This window comes from Perissodus microlepis, chromosome 17 (genome assembly GCF_051167445.1).
Source record: "Perissodus microlepis isolate ML-2025 ecotype Zambia chromosome 17, ASM5116744v1, whole genome shotgun sequence".
In the NCBI taxonomy this organism is placed as follows: Eukaryota; Metazoa; Chordata; class Actinopteri; order Cichliformes; family Cichlidae; genus Perissodus; species Perissodus microlepis.
This window is the reverse complement of record NC_140477.1, coordinates 38,005,897-38,019,240: the sequence shown is the minus strand read 5'-3', so window position 1 is coordinate 38,019,240 and position 13,344 is coordinate 38,005,897. Positions and strand designations below refer to the sequence as shown.

Here is a 13,344-nt window from a genome sequence, read left to right as displayed (position 1 = left end):
ATGGAGGTGAATGGAACACCTGAATTTAATGAAAACAGAGTCTTTGTGTTTTTAGTTGGTTTAGCCTCTTGAGTGGCATCTTGTTAAGTCTCTCCAGTTTCTTGTTGATTGTGTCTATTTGGTCTGTAAGTCACGTCGTTAGCCATTTCCGGATCCAAACTCCACTTCAGGTCCCAAAGCCGAACGAATACTGCGGCATCACTGAGAGTTACAAACTGTCTAAATTCTTTCATCTTTAATAAAATGATCAGTGTTGCTGCTTTACCAGGTGTAACAATTAAGTTTAACATCCAGCCATCCATGAAAACAGGATTTATGAAGTTTAGTTAGAAGTTAGCAGGAAGTTAGCTCGCTAGCTTCCACCTAAACATGATATAGCATGTTCTGACTGAGAGATTTCTGAAAAATTCAAACGTACAGCTCTGCTATCACTTCCAACATAAATGAAGACAGAAAATTAAACAGCAGTGATGTTTGTAGGGTTACTGAAGTTGGGCTAGCTGGTATATAATGATGTGCTACATGATCGCTAGCGACACAGCTATGTTAGCATAACATAAACACAGTGAAGCTGGAGGATGAACGCTGACTGTTTTCCACTTGATAAAAGTTAACGTGAGGGTTCCCGATGGTTATGGCTTTTTTAAGGGGCTTGTTCAGATTAAATAGAACCAGATGCAAAGCATTAAAACATGTTAAAAACACAACAGCCTTAGTAAACACAGAGTAGTTCAGACCTGGCAGCAGGGTTCATACGTCACACTTAAAGAGCAGATGGGTCTAGGCTGCTGAGTGTTTCTTCTTCACTTACTATGTGTTTATACATCACTAATACAGATTGTGAATGAGATGTCATATATCTTATTGTTTGAACAGAGTGAGTAATTAGCAGACAGAGATGAGTTCAGTATGTCAGAATTTGGTAACTTCAGTGTGAGGAACAGAGAAATGCAACCATCCCCAGGCCTTAACTCAAGGTTAGAGAAATGGAAAACGAAGAGAAGAAAACTAAATGTCAGCTTGTAAATGGATAATTTAGCCTGACTGCAATCAGCTGTTCCCTCCAAACCTCACTGAGCTCAGCTGCTGAAGCTAATCAGTCACTTCAGAGGGCGACTCCAGGCACCAGACTTTGACTCTTGTTGTCTCAGCAGCTAGAAAGAATTATGCGACCAATTACAGAAACTCTGAGCAACAAATCAACAACTGTTCAATAATTTCAGTCTGCATATGGAGAGCAGCCTGTACATAATCTATATTAGTGTATTGGGTGTGGGTTGATGGGGGCATTTGGTGTGTTTTTGCTCTCTTCTTTCCACAAACACTCTTTCTTCCTCTTTACTGATATTTTCTGGATTTATCAGCTGCCCTGCACCTGAGAGGGTGATCGGAGAAGTCGGCCAAGTGTAGATGCCAGCGATCAAAGGCGCTCCCGCTGTGAACGTTTGTTGGAATGTGTGTTTAATAAGATGATGGCGGATGGAGCTCACTGCACAGCAGAGAAACTGTCTCAAACTGGGTAAAGACTTTCGAAAGATGCTATGATCAAAAGAAGATCCAACATGGAAGGCTGCACGGAGCATCTTTTGGACAGACATGAATACAGGTGTACATTTTGCCCTCTGGTGTGCCTTGAAATTATGCAAATTATTTCCCCTACACCTTCTTTACTACCATTGCAACAAGGCTGAGAAAAATTGGAAGATATCCAGTGTTCACAGGTAGAGCTTAAAGGTAATCTGTCATCGTTATCTGACAAAATCAGCAAGTCATCCACAAGCCACAGGATCCTGTATTTCAAATCCCAGAGCATCTTTCTGGATTTACTTACCCTGACATTGGTGGTCAAGTTAAGCAGTCACACAAAGCCAGTTACAAAGTCACTAAGTTAACTCAGGCTTACCCCATTTTCCTGGTGTTATACCTAAAACAACTATAAACTACCACAGTCAGAAGACTCTTGCTCCACCTACTGAGTACCCACCTAACCTAATGTGACCACATGGTGGCCCAACACAACCCAATTTACGACATCTACCAACACTTTACAACAACACAGTAGATTAACAAAGCCGGATAAATTTACGGACCATAATATATTATATTACAACATAAAAAAAACCCTTCAACACAGTCCATCATGGTGAAGAGAGAGCTGAGAGTAAAAGCGAAGCTCTCAATTTAACGGTTGATCTACGTCCCTACCCTCACCTATGGTCACGAGCTGTGGGTAGTGACCGAAAGAACGAGATTGCGGATACAAGCGGCAGAAATCAGCTTCCTCTGAAGAGTGGCTGGCCTCTCCCTTAGAGGATAAGGAGTTTGGCCATCCAGGAGGGGCTCAGAGTAGAGCGGCTGCTCCTCCACATTGAAAGGAGCCAGTTGAGGTGGTTTGATAAGGGCGTCTGACAAGGATGCCTCCTGGGTGAGGTGTTCTAGGCATGTCCCACTGCAAGAGGCCCCGGGCCAGAACCAGGACACGCTGGAGAGATTATATCTCTCGGCTGGCCTGGGAACGCCTTGGTGTTCCTGCGGACAAGCTGGAGGAGGTGGCTGGGGAGAGGGAGGTCTGGGCTTCTCTTCTTAGGTTGCTGCCCCCGCGACTCGGCCCCGGATACGCGGAAGAAGATGGATGGATGGATAAAATAATCCAGATCAAAAGTTACAAACAACATGAATTAAAGATCATAACAATGCATGCACTCATTTACTCACAGCCAGGCAGACCTTCAGTACAGTAAAGAAAAACACAACTGTTACACAAAACAAGAAAAACAAAGTAAAACATGAAGTAACCAAAAGAAAAATAACAGTTTTCTGAGACCAGAAAAGTGACGTGAAATGTAGCAACAAATGGAGCAAAAACACAGACAGCAGAAAAAAAACCTACAAATACAGAAAAACTACAAATACATGACGCACACCCACATCTGGTGTGATTTCCCGAGCTGTTCTGACATGGATGCAGTCATGCAGATCTTGTTCTGATGACATCACTGTCACAGGTGTAGGTGGTCACCTGCAGATGTTTAGACTGCAGGAAACATGTTACACACAGTTCTGTGGTGTGTAGCATTGTGTGTGTGTGTGTGTGTGAGCTGGATAAAGAATGAGCAGAGGAAGAAGAGCCCTCGTGGCTGTTGTGACTCTGATCCGTGTGGGTGACTCAGCTCGCATCATGACATCTTCTGAGGTTCTCGGGCTCCAAACACGAGGAACGGTGTAGGTGCCGAGCAGGCAGTTGCTATGCAACAATTCATTGCCAGCAGCATCCAGGTTGGAACCGGGTGGAGAGCAGCAGTCAGGCGGAGGGGGTGGTGTGTTCTTTGAAAAGCCGGAGGAAAGCAGCGTTTCTGCAGCGAGCTGTCAGTAGATTTGATTATGTGGAAGCTTAATGGAGAGGATCGGGCCAGAGCAGCTGCAAACGGAGATACGGTGCAGATAAATCTGGAAGACCGGCATGGAGGATGTGTAAAAACAGGCAAAGTGGGGCCTGGATGAACAGAGTGACACTAATTTGAAGCTTGCGACAGGCTGATGTAAGACAGGTACAGTGAGAGGCAGCACAGTGTTTACGCTTTACAGTGAAGGGATGAAGATGCCGAGTCTGTAAATGGAAATATTTACCGATCAGCTCTTCTCGATATGAAGCCGACCTCACATCAGCTGTGACAGTCTGACCAATTAAACACAAGTGTTTTATGGTTACATCTTTTAAAAATCACCTTGTTCATTTAAACTCCTGTCACAGAACAAAAAGGAATTGCATCATGGGTAATGTAGGTAATGAATAAATAAAGTACTTCCTGTTCTGCTGCACTGATTGCGATCATCTTTGTTGAATCCAACATCGTCACAGGAGAATTATTTTAGCAGAAAGTGCAAAGACCCGGGCAGTCTGGAGTTTTTCTACATGGCAACTCTGCATTCACAATTTCCAGTTCTGGTGAGTAGAACTCTTCAAATTTCACTCAGTAAAACTGAAGCTCGGACTTCTTGGACGTTCTGTTGGTACAGTAACTTTACAGCAGTCTTATTATTGATCAGATGATGTCATTAAAAATGCTCCAGAAGACTCAAAGCATAAACATGGTCCTGAGGTCCAGGTCAGGTGAAGCTGAGCAGACAGCTCTCGCCTGTGTCACCATCCACCTGTCATTCAAATAGGCCACGCCCCTAGTAATGCAAAATTTAATCCTTAATACAATTCAAACGGGTGACTTATAAAAACATTGTAGTTGCTACAGTTGCTATGAGGGACGAAATGATCCACTGAAGGCGGACATTTTAACATGGGAGTCTGTGGGGACTGCCTCACCGCTGGAGCCTCTGGTGGACGTTGGAGGAACTGCAGCTTGTAAATACTGTGTTTGATAAATATTTTATTGTTTTACAGATATTCTCAGGCAGTCCTAACACTCCAGCTGCATTATGTCACGCTAAACTTAAAATGAGACGGCAATCTCCTGACAACAAGACAACACAGCGGTGGTTGCTCGGTGATTGGATTGAACTATTTGTTGCTTTTAGTGACTGATTGTTAGCGCTTTCTTGTGTTGATAAAGGTCCAGGTGACCACTTTTAATCTGAAGGTGATTTCCCAGATCACCTGGTGGGAGTCTCCAGAATTGACTATGTGCACGTTAGCATATGCTACTTCCGGTGCGGAAACTCCTGTGGGGAGCTTTGTTTCCGATGTCCTTGTCATGATCCTGGGTCTTTTGACCCAGCGTTTTAAGTTTGTTTATTTTGTTCATTAGGTTATCTAAGTTCATTTGGTTATTAGACTCCTTGTGTTTTCTTCCCCTGTATTTAAGTTTCCCCTCACCCTTCGTGTTTCATGCTACGTGTCTTATGTTATCAAGTTTGTATTATCATGTCTGTCTCATGTTTCCTGTTTTATTTTGAAGGAGTCGTGTGTTCTTTGTTCATTGTATTTAGTTTCACTTCCCTTGTCCCCTCATTAGGCTCATGTCAGTCAGCTGTTCCTCCATGTGTTCCCACTTCCCCTAATCACCTCCTGTGTATTTAAGTCCTCTGTTTTCAGTGTGTGATTGTCAGGTCGTCTGTTGTCCACGCCATGTTTCCCATGCTTCCAAGTTCCTTGTCTAGGTTTTTCTTATTGTTCGTTTAGATTTCCCAGTTTAGGTTTGTGTTAATTTTGCTTCAGTTTGCCTTGCCCTTTGTTTGTACCTTTTTACCAGCCATATTAAACGGCTCGCTTTTTGTTAACATTCAAGTTTTGTTCCCTGTTCCTTGGAGTCTGCATTTTGGGTCCTTTTTTTCAATTCATACAGTCTGCCCTCGCCAGACTGTGACAGTCCTATTCACGCCCTGTTTACGGTCCAAAACAAGTTAAGCAAATGAATGAATCAAGCGGCGATTTACATTTCTATAGATGTCTTGGGCATTTACCCAATATATCTGTAAATGATGTTCATCGACTTGTCGATATTTTTCCCCCGCGCCTCAGAGCAAAAGAGAAAAGGGATTCAAATGTTATATTTCTCAGCTGTCCCTCGTTTATCGCGGGTGTTATGTTCTAAAAATAACCAGCGATAGGTGAAATCAAGTAGCCAATTTTATTTTTTGACGGTGCAAAACGTTTCGTGGACATCGTGGACATACAGCACTGCACTCCAGAGTCACACTGCTAGCGATCGATGCAGCGATTCTGTACTGTACAGGAGAGACGTCACGGAGGAGATCGTCTGCAGCGATCAGGATGCAGGACACAATGTGACGTAAAAAAAACGTGCAAACTTGCACTAAAAAAATCTGTGAAACAGCGAGGTGAAAGGTGAACCGCGTTATTAGCGAGGGACCGCTGTAATTTTGAAGGTAAGTCACAACATACCCTTCGTAACTACTAATGTATAGAAACCCTTACCAGCAATCGTTCATTTTTTGTGTGGCTTTTTTCACGGTTTGTTAACATGCTGTGTAGGTGTGTACTTGACTAGCTGATATCAACATAACGGGGAAACATCTGGTTTGACTATTGTTCACCTGTAGTTTGAATGCTGAACATTTGCCTGTTTAAATCACAAGACCAGTCACTATACAGAGATGTGCTTCTGAATGTGGACGATGTGTCTTCTGCTGCAGTGATGCAGTTCTGCTTGTGTTGAGTGATGTAAACAACTGATCGATCTAAACTCTTTAAACGTCAAAATTGATCATTAGATTTTTTATGACACAACAGTGGTGAGTGTTCCCACCTTCTGCTCTTTGTAACTTAACGCGATCTTTCCGTTTTCGAGTTTTGGACATGATTTTGGAGTATATCTTCGCAGTAGCAATTGACCGCAAAGTTAAGCTACCGGAAATGTACAACCCCACATCCGGTCTCAAACCAGGAAGTTAGCATTTTCTCGTGCACAGGGTCAATAATCCTCCCCCCCCCAGAGCTTCCAGACCCTCTCAGACAGACTCAGGGATGTGAGACGGCCAGCATGTTACAACAAAGTAAATCTGTAAAAGTCCCACATCTCTTTGCAAAAGTAGACTTGATTCAGCTTGTTGTGATGTTCTGTGTATGCAGATAGAAGAGGTTTGTCACAGTAAACTGAGACACTGGGATGCAGTGATTCCGTTTAGAAGCAGTCAGGCACACTTGGTTTGCTGCTGTGTGGATATTTTAGCACTCTGAGCTTCGGTGTGGACGTCCAGGCCTCCAAACCTGCTTTTGCTTCACCTGAAGCATCAGGAACCCTGCGCTCTCTGAGTTACAGTGTTCAAGCTTGGAGGGAGAAAAAAAAAGAAGATTGATGCGGCTCGTGCTGAAGTCACGGTCTAAATCAGAAATCCTCATCATATCCAGGCTGACGGAGGCTGCCTCGCCTCGCTTCTCTCCAGGGTTTAATTAGAGCCCCCGGGCTCGGTGTGAATAATGCAGCACCTGAGCGCACCTGAGCGGCCGAGCAGAACGAGGAGCCGCAGGAAGGCCAAGAGAGCACCACCTCCAGAAGGAGAGAGAGAGCGAGGGCAGTGAAAGGGTTTGAAAGAGTAACATCATAACATCTGAAGGTTTTCATGTCACTCTAATGATGTCCTGACAGAACCACGAGGGGCATCAGAAACATCTGTGTCACACCTGTCCATCACTACATCTGTGCTAGTGACACTGCTGGAAGAATCCAGATTGCTTTGATTATTGTTTCCTTCCATTTTGTTTGCACTAACACTGCAAGCATCAGACTAAATCATACTTATTACTTATGACCCCACAGTACCATATCACCCTATTAGAGCACTTTGCTGTCACACTGCAGGCCTACTTGTTGTTCCTAGAGTATTTAAAAGTAGAATGGGAGGCAGAGCCTTCAGTTTTCAGGCCCCTCTTCTGTGGAACCAGCTTCCAGTTTGGATTCAGGAGACAGACACTATCTCTACTTTTAAGATTAGGCTTCAAACTTTCCTTTTTGCTAAAGCATATAGTTAGGGCTGGACCAGGTGACCCTGAATCCTCCCTTAGTTATGCTGCAATAGGTGTAGGCTGCTGGGGGATTCCCATGATGCACTGGGTGTTTCTTCTTCACTCACTATGTCAGTGGTTCCCAAACTTTTTTTGCTGGGCCCCCCTTTGTTTACAAGAAAAATGTTCGCGCCCCCCCTCCCCGCACGCGCACAAATCCTCCAACCACACACACCCATATTTTTCTCCATTGCGGTTTATTTCACACCTCAAACATTTACTAAAAATTAAGCAAATACAAGTAATCTGCAATAAATTACAGGTAGTAAGGAAATAAACTACTAACTCTTTTACGCTACGTCCACACCTACACGGGGATTTTTGGAAACGCAGCAGTTTCGTCCACGTAAACGGCGTCTCGAATCACCGAAAACGGAGATTTTTTAAAACCCCTTTTTGCGTTTACGCGTGGACGAGGAATACAGAGTTCGTCGCGCGACGTCAAAGCTATGTGCCGTTTTTCACGTCATGCTGTGCGCCACGTTATTGTTTACATGAGATGAATTGCAGAATGGCAGATAGAGACACAATACTGTTAATCTGACTATCTGCAGGTTTTACACAGTTACATACACGCAGTTACTGTCCCTCCATTTACAAAGGCAGAGGCGTCACGGTGTGATTATTTTACGTGCAGTTGTTTTTTTCATGTGTAATAATATTCAACATTGCTGTCAATACAATTTTCAAAATGGATTCAAAAACATAAACAGCTGTGGGATCCTGTTTGTCCGTGATTTGAACAGCCCAGCGCTGCTCCCGACACAGGGAAATCCAATTCTGCAGGGAGACCTACCTCGGCACTTGTGCAGGTGAACCCAAAGGGAAGATTTGCTTCACCATATTTTCTAGTCTTTGGCTTAGAATGAAGTTGGTTTGGAAACATATTCAGCTATGCTTCATCTCCTGCTTTGCGTTTCTGTGGCTGCCCCGTGCTAGCAGTGTCCAAGCGTTTTGTTTCCCCCCCTCTTTCATGCCGCGCCCCCCCTGCAATGGCTCTGCACCCCCCCTAGGGGGCGGGCCCCACACTTTGGGAAGGTCTGCACTATGTGTTAACAGACCTCTCTGCATTGAATCATATCTGTTATTAATCTCTGTCTCTCTTCCACAGCATGTCTTTATCCTGTCTTCCTTCTCTCACCCCAACCAATCACAGCAGATGGCCCCGCCCCTCCCTGAGCCTGGTTCTGCTGGAGGTTTCTTCCTGTTAAAAGGGAGTTTTTCCTTCCCACTGTCGCCAAAGTGCTTTCCCACATCTCATTGTTGGAGTTTCTCTTTTTTCTCTTTATTATCATAAGGTTCTTACTCTACAATATAAAGTACCTGGAGGCAACTGTTGTTGGGATTTTTTGCTGTATAAATAAAAGTGAACTGAGTTGAATGTAATTTGGTTGAACAGGAAATTCACATCATGGATCTGCAGTGGCCGTGTGATGATGTCATGTCAACATGGACCAAAACCTCTGAGGGATGTTTCCAGAAACTTTTTAAATTTGTGCCACAAATAATTAAAGCAGAAGAGATCTCAGACTCAGCTTCACTGTCATTCAGCCATTTGACATGATATGAATGAAAAACAGATTCTCTGTCCAGGACCTGGGTCTGAGCGACCCAGGGTCCATGAGCATTTATGACTCTTTTTATATGATATGTGTTTGTTTCTGCATTGTGCTGCTGTTCCTGTGTCTATGATGTTGGAGACCTCAGTTGGAGGTCTCCACACCTGCTCAACCGCCACCATCACTTCACCTACCTGTTGCTGCTGCATCACTGTCCAATCTACCCCCAGTGGCTGCTACACCACCATCATTTCCACTGCCTGCAGCTGCCACACCATCTTCACCATCGGTTCAACTGTTGGCAGCTGTGATGGACGCGCTCTGCCCGAGCAGGAGATCAGCGTGCCGGAGGGACCAGCACGGCCTGCACGTCACCGTCCAGCACGGCCTGCACGTCACAAACCACCTGCAGTGCTTCGCCATGGGCCATCGGAGCTCTTACGTGGCTGGACCTACTACAAGGCTGTCATCAGATCACTGGCCGGCCACCAGAACTGCTATGCCACCGCTGCCAGACCTGTGGCAGGCCACTCGAGCTGTTTTCCTGCCGTCACCGTCCATCGGGCCAGCTGCCAAAACTTTGGGATGCCACCGTCAGAACTGCGGTTGGTTTTTTCAGTTTTTTGGGGACTGTTTTGACACCGCTGCTGGACGTGCGGTCGGACTTTGAAACTGTTGGGATTAGGGGTTCTGTTTGCTAGAGGATTTTGTTTTTGCACGGAGAGTGCGGAGACTCGGGAGCAGAGTACAGACACTTGGAAGAAGGCACGACACGGGAGTCGTGGGAGCGCACTGGAGATTTGTTGTGTGTTACATTTACTTCACTGTAAATAAACGCACTGTTTACTGCACAGAGTCCAGCATTCAGGTCCTTTCTCCCGCATCCCCACGGTCTGCCACACAGACCGTGAGATCCTCAGGTCTTAGTATTGCAGAATGCTACCAAACAACGAGTAAAACATTACAAATAACTACAATTAATAGGACAAGAAATTCTCAAAAATAAGTACTAAAATATGCAAAAACATAAATAACAATATATAAATATAAACAAATATATAATATTTATATAAATATAATGGTTCTTCTTTATTTTAATGACTATTTACAGATTTTCACTGGAGGCGTCAAAACTATGGATGAACACATGGAATTAAACCCTCGGCCTTCTCTCAGCGAGCTTCATGGTGTAATCATCTGACATGGTTTCACTTCACAGGTGTGTTAACTCCAAAGCTGGAATCCTGGAATTTCTTGCCTTCTGAATCTGGTTGGGACTAGAAGTCAGGTTGGTACACAGTAGGGCTTCACGATATTAGGAAAACCTGCGATGTGCGATAACTGTGATCAATATTGCGATAATGATATGACTTGCGATAAAATAAATAGGAAAACAAACAAAAAAAACCCTGAATACATAATTTCCGTTTTACTGCAACAGTTTTATTTAAAAAAGCTGCTGTATTAGCAGTGTAACAACAAAGTGCACTTTAACATTGAAACATTGCCCCCATAAAAAATTTTGGGTCTTCTTTAAGATCCTGAGAGAGAACAAAGGACGCGGCGACACTAAGCGACGGCCTCGAGGTAAGCGAGCCGGCATCAGGAACAGGCTACGGGCTCGCGCACACCGCGCACCCATGCCCAGTATCCTGCTAGCCAATGTTCAATCCATCGAGAACAAGCTTGATGACCTCACAGCCAGAATCAAGTTCCAGAGAGACATTCGGGACTGCAACCTCCTCTGCTTCACCGAGACTTGGCTGAACCCAGCGATACCAGACCACGCCGTGCAGCCGATGGGGTTCTTTTCGGTTTACCGCATGGACAGGACAATGGAGTCGGGGAAGAAAAGAGGTGGTGGAGTGTGTTTGATGGTGAACAACAGATGGTGCGACAGCACAAACATCTCCCCACTCACACGCTCTTGCTCGCCCAATCTGGAACTTTTGATCGTTAAATGTCGCCCTTTCTATCTCCCTCGGGAATTCACTGCGGTCATTGCCTGCACTGTTTACATTCCGCCTCACGCGGACTCGGACACTGCCGTATGTGAGCTACATGAGGCTCTCACACATCAACAAACACTTCACCAAGATGCCGCACTCATTGTTATGGGAGATTTTAACAGAGTGAATCTCAAACGGACATTTCACAACCTTCACCAGCACATCAACTGCCCCACCCGGGGCACTAGGACATTAGACCACTGCTACACCCCGTTCAAGAACTGTTACAAGGCTCAGCCCCTGCCGGCATTTGGAAAATCGGACCATGCCGCCATCTTCCTCATGCCTGCTTACAAACAAAGGCTAAAGCAGCAACCACCAATCAGGAGGGAGGTCGCTCGCTGGACGGACCAATCAGTGGCCGCGCTGCAGGACGCACTGGATGACGCAGACTGGGACATGTTTCGGCGCAGCTCTGATGACATCAACATGTTTACGGAAGCGGTTGTGGGATTTATCGGGAAACTAGCGGACGACACAGCAGAAAGAACTATCATCCGAACGTTTCCCAACCAGAGGCCGTGGGTGGATAAAAACATCCGCGACGCTCTGAGATCACGCACCGCTGCCTACAATGAAGGGCTCGTCTCCGGTAATATGGACCTATACAAGGCTGCGTCCTACAACGTGCGCAGCGCGGTCAGAAAGGCAAAGCGGAGCTACGGGGAAAAACTAGAGTCACAGCTACGACAGTGCGACTCTATGAGCCTGTGGAAAGGACTGCGGACTATAACGGACTATAAACGACCAGCTTCTTCTGTGATGAATGCTGATGCTTCACTGGCTGATGAGCTGAACACGTTTTATGCTCGCTTCGACACCGCAGCAATTAAAACAACAAACGGCTGCGCGCGCTCGGAGTGCACCAGTGAAGAAAATGCATTCGTCATCACAGAGCATGCCGTGAGGAACACCTTCAGGAGGGTGAACACCAGGAAGGCAGCAGGACCAGATGCAATCCCTGGCCGGGTCCTTAGAGCCTGCGCTGACCAGCTAGCACCGGTGTTCACGGAGATCTTCAACCTCTCCCTGGCCCAAGCTGTGGTTCCCACGTGCTTCAAACAGTCCATTATTGTTCCTGTCCCAAAGAAACAACAGCCCGCTTGCCACAATGACTACCGTCCAGTAGCACTGACTTCAATTGTGATGAAGTGTTTTGAAAGACTGATGAGAGATCACATCACTTCTTCACTTCCTGCCACCATCGACTCACTTCAGTTTGCTTACCGGACTAATCGTTCCACAGACGATGCCATATCTCACCTGCTCCACACATCCCTGAGTCACCTGGACACTGGCAGAGGGAATTATGTTAGGATGCTGTTCGTGGACTACAGTTCAGCATTCAACACAATAATTCCCTCTAAGCTTTTCACCAAGTTGACGGATCTAGGACTCAGCTCATCACTGTGTCAGTGGATCCTCAACTTCCTCACAGACAGACCCCAATCAGTGAGGGTGGGAAAACAAGTCTCCCCCTCCATCTCACTCAGCACTGGAGCGCCTCAGGGCTGTGTTTTAAGCCCCCTGGTGTACTCACTGTACACTTATGACTGTGTAGCCACATCAGACACCACCTCCATTGTCAAGTTTGCTGACGACACTGCTGTTGTGGGCCTGATCTCCGACAACATCGAGACGGCCTACCTGGAGGAGATTAGGAACCTGGAGACCTGGTGCCAGGAGAATAACCTCCTCCTAAACATCAGCAAGACTAAGGAGCTGATCGTGGACTTCACTACAAAGCAGGCGAGGAATTACAAACCCCTCATCATCAGTGGCACGCCAGTGGAGAGAGTGGACAGTTTCCGATACCTGGGTGTCCACATCACTCAGGACCTGTCATGGTCCTGCCACATCAACACCCTGGTTAAGAAAGCCCGTCAGCGTCTCTTCTTCCTCAGAAGACTTAGAGACTTCCATCTGCCACTGAAGGTGCTCAAGAACTTTTACTCCTGCACCATCGAGAGCATCCTGACGGCAAACATCTGCACCTGGTTTGGGAACAGCACCAAACAGGACAGACGAGATCTGCAAAGAGTGGTGCGCTCAGCCGGACGCATCATTCAATCAGAGCTCCCTGACCTGCTGTCCATCTACACCAAGCGGTGCAAGTCCAAAGCTAGGAAGATCATGATGGACCTCTCCCATCCCAACAATGGACTCTTCTCACTGTTGAGGTCTGGGAAGCGCTTCCGCTCCCTTAAGGCCAAAACAGAGAGAATGAGGAGGAGCTTCTTCGCCCAGGCTATTCGGGCCCTGAACCAGGTGTAGGACTGGACTCTCCCACACACGTCAC

General features: G+C 46.0%; 1 long non-coding RNA gene across 1 annotated transcript; it reads left to right on the top strand.

Moving 5' to 3' along the window:
• Positions 1-3,217: 3,217 nt before the first annotated feature.
• LOC146370079 (uncharacterized) lies at positions 3,218-9,887 on the top strand. Its single transcript, XR_014797435.1, has 2 exons — positions 3,218-3,946; positions 4,248-9,887. It is a non-coding gene; the product is annotated as an uncharacterized LOC146370079 (long non-coding RNA).
• Positions 9,888-13,344: the final 3,457 nt, after the last annotated feature.